Source organism: Mobula hypostoma, chromosome 13 (genome assembly GCF_963921235.1).
Source record: "Mobula hypostoma chromosome 13, sMobHyp1.1, whole genome shotgun sequence".
NCBI lineage: Eukaryota > Metazoa > Chordata > Chondrichthyes > Myliobatiformes > Myliobatidae > Mobula > Mobula hypostoma.
The window spans coordinates 76,456,037-76,459,992 of NC_086109.1; the positions used below are offsets into that span (position 1 = coordinate 76,456,037).

General features: G+C 50.3%; 1 pseudogene; it reads left to right on the plus strand.

The window, feature by feature from the left end:
- Positions 1–339: 339 nt before the first annotated feature.
- LOC134355334 (uncharacterized) lies at positions 340–3,259 on the plus strand (annotated as a pseudogene).
- Positions 3,260–3,956: the final 697 nt, after the last annotated feature.

The window sequence follows — 3,956 nt, forward strand, 5'->3', positions numbered from 1 at the left end:
GTGCCCCAGCTTACCATCATGACGATGTTTCTGTGGGAATTACCTCCTGGGACACCAGTGACTACCAGGAAGAGTCTGGTTGACAGCCTGGAAAGACAGCAAACCGGGGCGGGGTTGGCAGCCCTCACCCCAGCTCCTGTAAAGGAGTACCCGAGAAGGCTACGGATCAAAGAATGGAAAGATATCCCAGGGAAGCCTGAGGTGGGGGCGTAAGAGCTTCCCAGCTGGACGGATACAAGGCTCCCGACCCAGTGCAATGGACAAACGACAACGAGTATACAGTGCATCTGTGGCAAAATTTTTAAGAACCACAGAGGCTTGAAAATCCACCAGTCAAGGATGAAGTGTAAAGAGCAACGGAGAGCACCACAATGCGCAGGTTCCCAATCTGGTGAGACAGAGGAGGAGCTGGGTCAGGAAGCACCCCACGGTACCCAGAGCCTCGGCGTGGTGCAAGCTGTGCATCCCAACATCACATCTCAGACCGTGCAGATCAGGTGGCCCAAAGCCTGCCAGACAGCAGAGTGGCGAAGATTTGATGAGGAGGTAGATCTAGTGTTGGAAACAGTGGCCAAAGATGGTGTGGAGAGGAGACTGCAAATAATGACAACAGTGATCATAACTGTGGCAGCAGAAGGATTAGGTACCAAGGAAGAGAAGTGGGCCACCAAAATCCACAACATCTGGAAAGAACTCAAGGTGCTCAAGCAACAACATAAATTGCCAAACCATGAGGAAAGGGTACCACTGGAAGAACTGCGAGTGATGCTGAGGAAAAGGCTCATCACTCTGAGAAGAGCGGGGCAACATCGGAGGCGCAGGAGAGAAAGAGCACAGAAAAGATCTGCATTTATCAGCAACCCATTTCAGTTCACCAAACAGCTGCTGGGTCAGAAGAGAAGCGGAAAGCTGTCCTGCACAAAGGAACAGATGGACCACCATCTTCGAAGCACCTTCAGTAACCAGGACAGAAAAGTTGAACTGGGAGACTGTGGTGCCCTCATCGCCACCGCAGAACCAACAGAGGCTTTCGACCTTTGAGAGCCTCTCTTCAAAGAGGTTCAGCAAGTACTCAAAGTAGTCAGGAAAGCCAGAGCTGGTTCAATGCCTGATCCGAGTGGCACCGCCTACAACATCTACAAACGCTGCCCCCGGCCTCTCTGGCAGCTGTGGAGAATCCTCAAGCTCGTCTGGAAGAGAGGCAAAGTGCCCAAGCAATGGAAGTATGCAAACGGAGTGTGGATTCCAAAAGAAGAGAACTCCGAGAACATCAGCCAGTTTAGGATAATATCCAGTGTTGAAGGGAATATCTTCTTCAGCGTGGTGGCAAAGCACCTAACAGAGTACTTCCTGAGGAACAATTACATCGAAGCCTCTGTCCAGAAGAGTGGCGTTCCAAGGGTACCAGGCTTCTTGGAGCACACTGGAGTCATCACACAGCTCCTGACAGAGGCCAGAGAGAATAAGGGTGACCTAGTGGTTTTGTGGTTGGATTTGGCCAATGCCTATGGGTCAATGCCCCACAAGGTTGTTGAAGACGCTCTGAAGGGACACCATGTTCCTGAAGGAATTAGAGGCCTCATTATGGACTACCACAACGAGTTCCACTTGAGAGTCTCAACAGGGCCAATAACATCAGACCGGTGCAGGCTGGAGATTGGTATCATCACAGGCTGCACCATCTCAGTCATCCTCTTCGCCCTGGCAACGAGCATGCTGGTAAAATCTGCAGAGTCGGAGTGTCAAGGCCTGAAATCAAGATCTGGGATCCACCAACCATCAATACAAGCCTTCATGGATAATCAGACTATCAATACGGAGTCAGTGTCTGGTGCTAGGTGGATTCTCAAGGGGCTGGAAAGGTTGATGAGGTGGGCAAGGATATCCTGTAAGCCTGCAAAATCAAGATCGATAGTGCTGAAGAAGGGGAGAGTACAAGGGAATATTTGTTTTCTCTATTCAGGACATTCCAATTCCTACCATCACAGAGAACCCTGCTAAAAGTCTTGGGAAAATGTTTGATGCAACACTCAGAGATAAGGCGGCAATAAGAATCACCTGTGTGGAACTTGAACAATGGTTTCAAGAGGTCAATAGGACTGGCCTTCCAGGGCAGTTTAAGGCATAGATTTATCAGCACGGAATTCTCCCAAGAATCCTCTGGACACTGCTTCTCCATGAGTTTCCAATTTCCACTGTTGCTGAATTAGAGAGGGTAGTCAGCCGGTTCCTGCGAAGATGGCTGGGTTTACCAAGGAACATCAGCAGCATCGCTCTGTACAGGAATAACTGCAAACTGAGGCTCCCCCTGAAATTCATCGGGGAGGAGTTCAAGGTTTTGCGAGCAAGAGAGGTGCTGCAGTTCCGGGAATCTTCAGATCCAAAGGTTGCCGGAGCAAAGTGGCGGTGAGAACTGGAAGAGAGTGGAGAGCAGGAGCTACAGTGGAAGAAGCTGAGGTGCGACTGCACCACAAAGTGCTAGTGGGGGCAGTCGCCAAGGGAAGAGGTGGACTTGGAAGCCTTGAAGTCCCCCATTTTGACAAAGTACAAGGGAAAGAGTGATGAGAACTGGTCCAGAATGAAGGGCAGCTGTGGAGGAGGAGAGGACCAGCAGAGCAGTGGCAATGAAACAGCAAGGAGCCTGGACCAAATGGGAGCAGGTGATCGAGCGAAAGATCACGTGGAATGATCTCTGGAAGGTGGATCCACACCACATCAAGTTCCTTATCCAGGCTGTTTATGATGTCCTTCCTAGCCCATCCAACCTGCAGGGCTGGGGCCTTGCAGAACGACCAGCTTGCCCCCCCTGTGAGAAGACCGGTACGCTAGAGCATATTCTGAGCTGCTGCCCCAGAGCTCTTGCCGATGGCCATTATTGGTGGTGGCATGACCAGGTCCTCTGGACAATTGCTGAGACATCTGCAGCACCCTTAACATCTGCCGGAAAATAAGTCCGGTCAAGAATACCATCTGCTTTGTCAAAGAGGGGGAAAGACCAACAGAACACCAGAAAGCAACCGGGTTGCTCTTCGCTGCGCAGGACTGGAAGCTAAAAGCAGACCTGGGAAAACAGCTGCAGTTTCCTTCCCACATCACAGAGACTACATTGTGGCCCAATATTGTGTTGTGATCCGACTCATCGAAGCACGTTCTTCTGCTTGAGCTTACCGTGCCGTGGGAAGAACGTGTGGAGGAGGCCTATGAGCGGAAAAGAGCCAAGTATGAAGATCTGAAGAACAACTGTCGAAGAAGAGGCTAGAGAGCAAAGTGTTGGCTCGTGGAGATCCGGTGTTTTGGCTTTGCAGGCCAGTCACTCTGCAAAGTATACACTGCACTTGGAATCATGGCAGAAAGAAGAAGGAGAGCCATTTCTACCACCACAGATGCAGCAGAGAAAGCGTCAAGATGGCTCTGGATAAAGAGGGCAGATCTGTGGGTTGCTGCTAGGGCACAGGCCGGGGTCTGATCAATCCCCGGGTGGGTCACCTGGACGAGGGTGTATGATGTTGAAAGACCCAAAATACCCGACGACCCCAGGTAACGTCACTGATGATGTGCCCAGGCTTAGCATCATGCAGATATTTCTGTAAGAAGAGAAGAAAGAATTAATACCAGTGAAGGTACTGTAAAGTGTTTTGAAATATTCTGAGTTCCGGTAAGCAGCAATATACACTCACAAAATGCTGGAGGAACTCGGCAGGCCAGGCAGTATCTATGGAATAGAGTACAGTTGACGTTTCGGGCCGAGGCTCTTCAGTAGGACTAGAGAAAAGAAAAGATGAGGAGTAGATTTAAAAGAGGGAGGGAGGGGAGGGAGAAACACAAGGTGATAGGTGAAACTGGAAGGGGGAGGGATGAAGTGAAAAGCTGGGAAGTTGATTGATAAAAAAGATGCAGGGATGGAGAAGGAAGAATCTGATAGGTGAGAACAGGCGGCCATGGAAGAAAGAAAAGGG